Source organism: Myotis myotis, unplaced genomic scaffold, assembly GCF_014108235.1.
Source record: "Myotis myotis isolate mMyoMyo1 unplaced genomic scaffold, mMyoMyo1.p scaffold_m19_p_3, whole genome shotgun sequence".
NCBI lineage: Eukaryota > Metazoa > Chordata > Mammalia > Chiroptera > Vespertilionidae > Myotis > Myotis myotis.
In genome coordinates, this window is record NW_023416335.1 from 79,967,611 (window position 1) to 79,977,917 (window position 10,307).

Genomic DNA, 10,307 nt, shown 5'->3' on the forward strand with positions numbered 1-10,307 from the left:
CCGGGATCCCTGTTTTTAGTCCTAAAGATGATGCCCTAACTGGTTTGGCTCAGTGGATAGAGCGTCGGCCTGCGGACTGAAAGGTCCCAGGTTTGATTCCAGTCAAGGACATGTACCTTGGCTGCGGGCATATCCCCAGTAGGGGTGTGCAGGAGGCAGCTTATTGATGTTTCTCTCTCATCGATGTTTCTAACTCTCTATCCATCTCCTTTCCTCTCTGTAAAAAATCAATAAAAAATATTTTTAAAAAACAAACAAACATTTTCATTAATAGATCTAAATTTATTTTTTAGTTTCTCTGTAATAATAGTTCAAAAGTAGGTAAACTTAGACTTATCTAGCAATTAACGTTTCAGTACTTCATATTATTTAGAAATATCTAGATATTCAATTTTCTATCATTTCACTTAATGTAGTAAAATTCTAAAGTTTCAAGTTAACAAAGAGATTTATACTATGCTGCTGTAAAAAAAAAGAAATAGCTCTTACTATTCGCAATAGCACCGATGGACATGGAGAGCATTATGCTAAGCGAAATAAGCCAGTTGGAGAAAGATAAATGTCACATGATCTCACTCATTTGTGGACTATAATGAACAACATAAATTGATGAACAAAAATAGATCCAGAGACAGAAAAACATCAAACAGACTGTCAAACCTCAGAGGGAAGGCAGAGGTAAGAGATCAACCAAAGGACCTGTATGCATGCATATAAGCATAACCAATAGACACAGACTCTGGGGTGGTGGGGGCATATCCTAGGACAGCGATGGCGAAACTTTTGAGCTCGGCGTGTCAACATTTTGAAAAACCCTAACTTAACTCTGGTGCCGTGTCACATATAGAAATTTTTTGGTATTTGCAACCATCCTAAAACAAAGACCTATATTTTTGATATTTATTTTATATATTTAAATGCCATTTAACAAAGAAAAATCAACCAAAAAAATGAGTTCGCATGTCACCTCTGACACGCGTGTCATAGGTTTGCCATCACTGTCCTAGGAGGAGGGGGAGTGGCCAGGGAGGGGTAGATGGGGAAATAAGGAGACATATGTAATACTTTAAACAATAAAAAAAATAAACATTGTAATGTGTACACAGAATTTATATACATTGCTTGAACTTGTCAATGGTGTTCTAAAAAAATCAGTTAAGTATTCATACAATATAATTATTGCTAAAGAGTTAAAAGAAACCTTTTATTCCATTTATATTAATTTAATTTAATTTCTCCTAACAGTTAAGTTAGTTCTATATAAATTTTACTATACCAAGTTATTTCTTTTGCTGACAAATTTTGCAAAAAAGATAGCATGAACTTACTTGACTAATAAACTCAGAAAAAATCAAAGTATTATTTAATGCTTATGAGTCTAAAGGTATGACTATTTAACCAAACTAAACTCAGAACCAGCTTTAATCCTATGTAATAAAGAGAGAATATGAAAATTGACCGTCACTCTGCCACAAAGAGGTCAGTGCCCACACCGGAGGCAGGGTTTCTGTAACACAAGATGGCTGCACCCACAGCGGAGGCCTACTTCCCGTAATGAGCCTTAATGAGTAATTGGCAGGGACCTGAGGCTGCGCCCCTCCTTCCCCCCACGGGGCTTGACAGGTGACCTCAGGCCACGTCTCCTGCCCCAGCACCGGGCTGGGGGACCTGAGGCCACACCCCCTGCCCCAGCTCCAGGCTAGGGGGCCTGAGGCTGCACCCCCCATCTGGCAGGGCTTGACAGAGGACCTGAGGTTGTTCCCCCACCCGGCAGGGCTTGACGGGGGACCTCAAGGTGTCCCTGCGCCCCAGTGCTGAGCCAGGGTACTTCAAGCTTCTCCCCTTGCCCTGAGAAGGGGGATCTAAGGCCACACCCCCCACCCAGCAGGGCTTGACAGGGGACCTGAGGCTGTGCCCCCTTACCATTGGAGCTTGTTGGGGGACCTGAGGCTGCATCCCTCACCCAGCGGGGCTTGACAGGGGACCTCAAGGCATGCCCCCTGCCCCGGCCCGGGCTGGGAAACCTCAGGCTGTGCCCCCTGCCCCAGCACCAGGCCAGGGGACCTGAGGCTATGCCCTTGCCTGGCGGAGCTTGACAAGGGTGAGACTGGCTGGGTCTAAATCTAGCCCAATTGGGGGGAGCCCTGCTGAGTCTGGGTCTCACGTGATTTTGAGGCACATATGGGTGGGCGGGGACTCTGGGTCCCATGGTGTGCCCCAGACTCTGACAGGAGGAAGATTTTCATATACATTTTACTAATTTCCTTTCATCTCTGACGCTTCTATTACAGAGAAAGGGCAAATAGCAATATTAAAATATTTCCTCTAATTAATCCCCTTTTAATGTGCACAAATTTTGTGCACCAGGCCACTGGTTTCAAATATTTTCCCAAATCATGTGATTCTGAAAAGCATTTCGGTTAGCCTGTTCTATTTTGTTTTTTAATATGGAATGCTTCATGAATTTGCATGTCATCTTTGTATTAATCTTCTCTGTATCAATCTAATTTTAGTATATGTGCTGCCAAAGTGAGCACAGCCTGTTCTATTTTTTTAAATGTTTCATAACTCAAATGAGTAATTTTTTTTTTTTTTTTTTTTTTTTTTTTTTAAATATATTTTATTGATTTTTTACAGAGAGGAAGGGAGAGAGATAGAGAGTTGGAAACATCGATGGGAGAGAAACATCGATCAGCTGCCTCCTGCACACTCCCTACTGGGGATGTGCCCGCAACCCAGGTACATGCCCTTGACCGGAATCGAACCTGGGACCTTTCAGTCCGCAGGCCGACGCTCTATCCACTGAGCCAAACCGGTTTTGGCATCAAATGAGTAATTTTTTTATTGATTTAAGAGAGAGGAAGGGAAAAGGGGAGAGAGACAGAAACATCATTGATAGAGAAACATCACTGAAGGGCTGTCTCCTGAATGCCCCCTACTAGGGATGAAGCTTATAACCTGAGCATGTGTCCTGATGGGAATTGAACCTCCTGGTTCCTGGCTAATCACTCAACCACTGAGCAACACCACCAGGCAGCCTGTTCTATTTTGGAGCATTCTTATATAAGCCCTTATTTGTTTAAACCAATTTAATATTACAAACTAGGATTCAATGGTAGAAATATGCTACACCTAGACTGTACATACTAGTACATAGACATACATAAACATACAGATAAGCATAAATAGAGATCTCATAGTTGCCATTTTAAATCTCTAGCCTTTGTGTTCCAGGCACAATTCAAGACTCAGAGGAAAACTGGATCCAGATTATGTTTCTGGTAAATGAACTAATTTAAGCTTCTGCTTGGATGACCAAAGCTTTGTATGCTGTAAAACAAATAACATCGACAACAACATATCTCACTCACGCACATTCATACATTTCCCCAAACTATACTTTCAGATTTAATTTGCCAGCTCTAGACGAAATTCATAACCAGTTTCAAGTTACAAACAAAATTCCACACCTGAGTTGAGACACAGACTCAACAAATAACCGATATAATTCCAGTAATCAAGCCTAGTTGCTAATTGCAACCTCTCAGGATCTTTTTCCTAATGCAACCAATAGGGGACCCTCAAATCAAGTAAATGAGTTCCTCAAGGACCCAACCAAAAGTAACAGGGGAGTGTCCCTGGGGTCTTTACCTACAAGGCTACTTACCAGTAGATGTCTTCTAAACCAAGTACCCACTTTCTCTCACTGCAAAATGAAAGCGCTGTTGGTCAGCCATGCCCAGTCAACGGTGAGCACTGTAGATCTGTCCCTGGAGCAATCAGTCCAGGCAGCTGCTCACACAGAATCTGGAGCGACTGCTACCAGCCAGGGGTTGCTGAACTGCAGGCAGAAAACCGACTCAGGACTAAGTCCCAACAGAATTTCCATTTGTGTTGCAGGAACAGCAAGAGTTTGTTCATCAGACACTAGCAGAGTCAAACACTAGACACAAAGATTACAGTAGAGAAATATTGGCTAATCCTATCTAATAAAAGAGTAATATGCAAATTGACCATCACTCCAACACACAAGATGACTGCCCCCATGTGGTCAAAGATGGTTGCCTCCATGTGGACACAAGATGGCCACCACAAGATGGCCAGCAGGGGAGGGCAGTTGTAGGTAATCAGGCCAGCAGGAGAGGGCAGCTGGGAGGGACCAGGCCTGCAGGGAAGGGCAGTTGGGAAGGACAAGGCCTGCAGAGGAGGGCAGTTGGGAGGGACCAGGCCGGCAGGGGAGGGCAGTTAGGGGCAATTGGGCTGGCAGGGGAATGGTTAGGGGGTGATCAGGCCAGCAGGCAGAAGCAGTTAGGCAGGCAGGCAGGTGAGTGGTTGGGAGCCAGTAGTCCTGGATTGTGAGAGGGATGTCCAACTGCCCATTTAGGCCTGATCCCAGTGGGGTCCCAGATTATAGAGGGTGAAGGCTGGGCTGAGAGACATACACCCCCCCTTGTGCATGAATTTCTAGTTTTATTATAAAATAGGGGCCTGGTGCACAGATTCATTCACTGGTGGGGTCTCTCGGCCTGGCCTGCAGGGATCGAGCTGAAACCAGCTCTCAGATATCCCCTGAGAGGTCCCAGATTTCAAGAGGGCACAGGCCAACCTGAGGGATCCTCACTGGTGCATGATCAGAGATGGGGAGGGACCACAGGAGGGCTCCAGGGCATGTCTAGCCCATCTCACCCAGTCCCCATAAGTCAGACCCCAGCAGCAAGCTAACCTACTGGTCAAAGCGTCTCTCCCCTGGTGGTCAGTGTGCATCATAGTGACTGGTTGAATGGTCGAACAGTCAGACACTTAGCATATTAGGCTTTATATATATAGACTAGGGGCCCGGTGCACGAAGATTCATGCCCTGTGGGTGGGTCACTCAGCCCAACCTGCACCCTCTCCAATCTGGGAGCCCTCAGGGGAGCCCTCTCCAATCCGGGAGTTTCTGTCTGTCTTTGCAATCATATGAGTGAATTGTCTGAGACCCCAACCCAGTTTGGTTTGTTGCTCACAGAATAATAGAGGCATTTTTTTTTCTTTGCTTCATTGGTGGAGATTTCCTGGAAGTTTTAGGATATCTTCCCTTTAATTTTTCCTAGACACTCTGATTTTACTTATGTCTCTCACCTTTGCTTTCCCTCCACCCCCCACTGCAACAGTAACTTGCTCCAGGCTCACTTTGCTCTAGTGTCTAGGACAGTGATGGCGAACCTATGACACGCGTGTCAGAGGTGACACACGAACTCATTTTTTTGGTTGATTTTTCTTTGTTAAATGGCATTTAAATATATAAAATAAATATCAAAAATAAAAGTCTTTGTTTTACTATGGTTGCAAATATCAAAAAATTTCTATATGTGACACGGCACCAGAGTTAAGTTAGGGTTTTTCAAAATGCTGACATGCCGAGCTCAAAAGGTTTGCCATCACTGCTCTAGGAGATCCATCTGCCACCAGAACTACAATTCCCAGCATTCCTGGTGCTCCCCACACTCTTGACTTCTGCTTCCGGTCCTGGGCTGCCACCAAAACTACTATTCCCAGAATTCCTGGTGCTCCTCGAGCTCTTGGTTTTCCCTTCCTGCTCTGTCTCTGTCCCACAGCCTCCCAGTCTGCCAAGTCCTCCAAGCCACCAGCTCTCCCTCTCTGCTCTCCATCTGGCAGCTTGGGGAGCCAAGTTCTCCAAGCCACTCCACTCTCCGCCGGCTATCCCGTTCTGCTCTTCACCTGGCGGCTTGGGGGAGTGACCAAGAGAGCCACGTCCCCCCAAGCTGCTGGCTCTCCACCTGGCACCTGTGTATGCAAATTAACCCACCATCTTTGTCGGGTTAATTTGCACACTCATTCCTGATTGGCTGGTGAGCATAGCAGAGGGATAGTCAATTTACATGTTTCTCTTTTATTATATAGGATGGCACCACACAAGAGAATGGGAAGCATATGCTTAACAGCCTGAACTCCCCAATGACCTGTGGTTTACAGATCATATAAGAGAAGAAATCACAACACACTTGTGGTTCAGGGGCTAGGGGTTCTGTTGGGAATTCATTGATTGGAGGTAAGGTAAAGGTGATAAGTTATTTCTTCCGGTCTTAAAACAGCTCCAGTATCTCTTGGAAAAGTAACCAGGGGGTCATTCCACCTTAGGGCTCAGGAGTTGAAGCATTACTTAGGTCACGATGGTGTCTTTAGCCCTGGCTGGTGTTAATCAGTGGTTAGGGTGTTGGCCCGCACACCAAAGGATCTCGGGTTTGATTCCCAGTCAAGGGCAGGTACCTGGGTTGGAGTTTTGATCCCAGCCCTAGTTGGGATGTGTGTAGGTGGCAACCAATCGATGTGTGTCTCTCTCACATCTATGTTTTTCTCTCTTTCTTCCGTCCTCACTTCTACTCTCTCTAAAAATCAATGGAAAAAAATCCTTCAAGTGAGGATTAACAAAAAAAAAGGAAAAAAAGAGATGTTATCTTTAGCCTGCCAGAGGTCAGGACCCTGTGACCATTAGTCAGGTGGGGGCTACTGTCTTCTGCTGCCTCAAGCATTGCTGATTATTTTGGGGGAAAGGTTAGGTCTTTGGGGGTGGCAGTGGTGGGGAGGAGAGGTGATTTCTAGAGCTAGGACTTAAAACAAAATGTAATCAATGTCATAAAGACCCCCAGTTTTACACAGTCACACTTAGACATACTGGGGATTAAGCCTTCAACACATAATTTAGTCCACCATCTAGACCCCAAAAATTCAAGTCCATCTCACATGCAAAATAGATTCATTGCAGTCCCAAAAGCTCAAATGCCTGAACCCATTCCAGCATCAGCTCTAAGTCCCAAAGTTCAACTAAATATAATCTAAATCAAGTGTGGAAGAGACTGGAGCTATGATTCATTCTGAGGCAAAAATTGCTCTCTAGCTGTGAACCTGTGAAAACAAATTGTCTGCTTCCAAAATACAATGATGGAACAGGCATAGGATGGACATTACCATCCCCAAAGGGAAAATTTGGATTATTTTTTTAAGGGCTCATGGATCCCAAGCAAGTGTAAAACTTACCAGGGAAAATTTCATTATAGTCTTTTAAATTGATTTTTAGAGAAAGAGGAGAGAGAGAGAGAGAGAGAGAGAGAGAGAGAGAGAGAGAGAGAGAGAGAGAGACATTCATTTGTTATGCCACTCATTTATGCATTCATTGGTTGTTTCTTTTATGTGCCTTGACCGGGGATCGAACTGGTCTGCAACCTTGACATATTAGGACAATGCTCTAACTGAGCTATCCGGCAGGGCCCATTGGGTTTTAAGTCTGGAGAATAATATTCTTTGGCATGATACTCTGTTCTCAGGCCCACTGGGGTGCCAGCCCTACTCCCTCGCCTTGGAAGGAACCTCTGAGCAGCCTGATGCCCGGGGCGGCCTGCTGAAACTGAGGAAGGAACAGCTTAACAATAAAAAGACAACCCAATTGAAAAATGGGCAGTGGATCTGAGAAGATATTTCTCTATATGAGATATAAAAGTGGCCAAAAAGCACATGAAGAAAATGTTTAATCTCATTACCCATTTGACAATAGAGAAATGCAAACTAAAACAACAACGAGAATGCACTTCATATAATAGGATGGCTTTAATTATAAAAAAAAGAAATAACAATTTTTTTACTGTGGAGAAACTGTAACTTTCCTACATTGCTGATACCATTGCAAAATAGTACAGTAGTTCTGGAAAACAATGTGGAAGTTCTCAAAAAGTTAAACATGCATATACCCAAGAGAACTGAAACACAAAAACTCATAAATAAATGTTCATAGCAGCATGATTCCTTATAGCTAAAAAGTCTAAAAAGTCCTAAGGTCCATGAAATGAGAATGAACAAATAAAATATGGTACACTTATGCAATGGAATATTATCCTATATAATAAAAGGCTAATATGCAAATTGTTCCCTCGGGAGTTCAACCGACCAGTTCAGCCTACTGGGAGTTTGACCGCTTGCTATGACGTGCAGTGACCACCAGGGGGTGTTGCTGAATGAAGGAAGGCCCCAGGCCGGCAGCTGGCAACTGGAGGAAGGAAGGCCCCAATCGGCCCTGATCGCCGGCCAGGCATAGGGACCCTACCCATGCACAAATTTTGTGCACCGGGCCTCTAGTTAGACCATAAGAAGGAATGAAGTACTGATACATACCACAGCATGAATAGACTTTGGAAACATTATGCTAAGTGAATGAAGCCATATGGTGATAGGAGATTTGACTTTGGGTGATGGGCACATGGTGCAGTATACAGATTTTGTAACGTAGAAACCCACACCTGAAACCTATATGATCATGTTGACCAATGTCTCCCCAATAAATTTAACATAAATAAATAAATAATAAGTGGAAAAAGTCAGACACAAAAGACCACATGTGAGACAGAGGGTAGACTATTGATTGCCCAGGTTTGGGAGAAGGGAGTAAAGGTGAGAAGAAATGGGAAATAACTGCTAATAGATACAGGGTTCATATATATATATGTTTTTATTGATTTCAGAGAGAGAGGAGGGGAGGGGGAAGGAGAGATAAAAGCATCAAGGATGAGAATCATTGATCGGCAGCCTCTTGCACACCCCCCACTAAAGACTGAGCCCACAACCAGGCATGTGCCCTTACCAGGAATCGAACCATGATCTCCTGGTCATGGGTCTACACTTAACCACTGAGCCACACCGGCCAGGACAGGGGTTTTTTTTAAATAATGGAAAAATTATTCTTTAGCTTTTATATCTTTTAAAATTGAATTTATTGGGGTGACATTGGTTAATAAAATTATATAGGTTTCAGGGTTATAATTCTATAATACATCATCTGCATACTGTATTATATAATCACCACCTAAGTCAGAAAAAATGTTTTAATTGATTGTGGTGATGGTTGCACAATTCTGTGAATATCAGTATTCAAAAACCATTAAATTATATACTTTAAGGGAATTACATGGTATGTGAATTACATGTCAATAAATCTATTAGGGTCCTAACTGGTTTGGCTCAGTGGATAGAGCGTCAGCCTGCGGACTGAAGGGTCCCAGGTTTGATTCCAGTCAAGTGCATGTACCTTTGTTGCAGGTACATCCCCAGCAGGGGGTGTGCAGGAGGCAGCTGATCGATGTTTCTCTCTCATTGATGTTTCTAACTCTCTCTCTCTCTCCCTTCCTCTCTGTAAAAAATCAATAAAATATATATTTTTAAAAATAAAATAAATCTATTAGGGCCCAGCTGAGTACTCAGGGGTTGAATGTTTACCTATAAACCAGGAGGTCATGGTTGGATTCCCGGTCAGGGTACATGCCCAGGTTGCAGACTCAATCCCCAGTGGAGGACATGCAGGAGGCAGCCAATCAATGATTCTCATCATTGATGTTTCTGTTTCTCTCTCCCTCTCCCTTTCTCTCTGAAATCAATAAAAAAGATATTAAATAAGTAAATAAATAAATTTATTAGGATTACATACAAAAACAATTATTCTAAAATACAGTTATGAAAATATTTTCAAGTATAAAGTAGTATTATATATGCTTCTTCATATTTAAATGACAAGATCTAGCAGTGGGTATTATTAATAATTATCATATTTTTAAAAACTAATAAATATAAATGAGTTTTACATATTTGCAACACTATAATATGATATGAAAATACTTACGATTTCCATTGGTAATAAAGTTATTGCTTACATTTGTAAAAAAGAAATACTAAGTTTAGGTACAGATCAGTGAAAATAAAGATATAATATTTTTCTCCATCAAAATTCATGAATTATCCTAATTCAACCCACAAATACTTTGGGGTCTGTGGACCCCAGAGTAATAAATTCTGAATCAGAGAACAAACCAGCTGGAAGGCTATCATAGAAGTCTACACCAGCATATATATGGACTATATTAGTGATAGAAGGGATGGAGGAAAGTGGGTAGATTGTAACTGTATTTGGGGAACTCAATAGGATTCAGTAATTGAATTTGATGTGAACAGTGATGGAAATACAATGTCTGAGCTGTTGCTTGGATAACCATGTGGACAGTAAGTAATCCATGGAAATAGGAAACAAAATGTGGGACGAGAAGCAGCTTGAGTGAAGTAAGATTGGGTGAAGATAAAGTGTTCAGTTTGGAACTTGTTCACTGTGAACATAAATGAAACAAGATAACTGGATATATATTCTGGAGCTCAGAAGAAATGATGGACCAGAGATATAGATTTGGGAGTCATCAACATCATACCAGGATTGGATGCAATGGCACAGGGAGAACGTGTGAAGAAAGAAGATGGCCAAAACAGGACCAGAA

The 10,307-nt window shown here is 42.7% G+C and overlaps 1 pseudogene; it reads right to left on the reverse strand.

Annotated features, from left to right (window-relative positions):
• Positions 1-2,441: 2,441 nt before the first annotated feature.
• LOC118652283 lies at positions 2,442-2,537 on the reverse strand (annotated as a pseudogene).
• Between the last annotated feature and the right edge of the window lie 7,770 nt (positions 2,538-10,307).